The sequence below is a fragment of the Bison bison genome, unplaced genomic scaffold (assembly GCF_000754665.1).
Source record: "Bison bison bison isolate TAMUID 2011002044 unplaced genomic scaffold, Bison_UMD1.0 scf7180017864289, whole genome shotgun sequence".
Classification (NCBI taxonomy): Eukaryota; Metazoa; Chordata; class Mammalia; order Artiodactyla; family Bovidae; genus Bison; species Bison bison.
The window spans coordinates 13721814-13722403 of NW_011494861.1; positions in this window are offsets into that span (position 1 = coordinate 13721814).

Here is a 590-nt window from a genome sequence, read left to right on the forward strand (position 1 = left end):
CATCCGCTGGATCATGGAAAGCAAGAGAGTTCCAGAAAAACATCTATTTCCGCTTTATTGACTATGCCAAAGCCTTTGACTGTGTGGATCACAATCAACCTTGGAAAATTCTGAAAGAGATGGGAATACCAGACCACCTGACCTGCCTCTTGAGAAATTTGTATGCAGGTCAGGAAGCAACAGTTAGAACTGGACATGGTACAACAGACTGGTTCCAAATAGGAAAAGGAGTGTGTCAAGGCTGTATATTTTCACCCTGTTTATTTAACTTACATGCAGAGTACATCATGAGAAACGCTGGACTGGAAGAAACACAAGCTGGAATCAAGATAGCCAGGAGAAATATCAATAACCTCAAATATGCAGATGACACCACCCTTATGGCAGAAAGTGAAGAGGAACTCAAAAGCCTCTTGATGAAAGTGAAAGTGGAGAGTGAAAAACTTGGCTTAAAGCTCAACATTCAGAAAACGAAGATCATGGCATCCAGTCCCATCACTTCATGGGAAATAGATGGGGAAACAGTGGAAACAGTGTCAGACTTTATTTTTCTGGGCTCCAAAATCACTGCAGATGGTGACTGCAGCCAT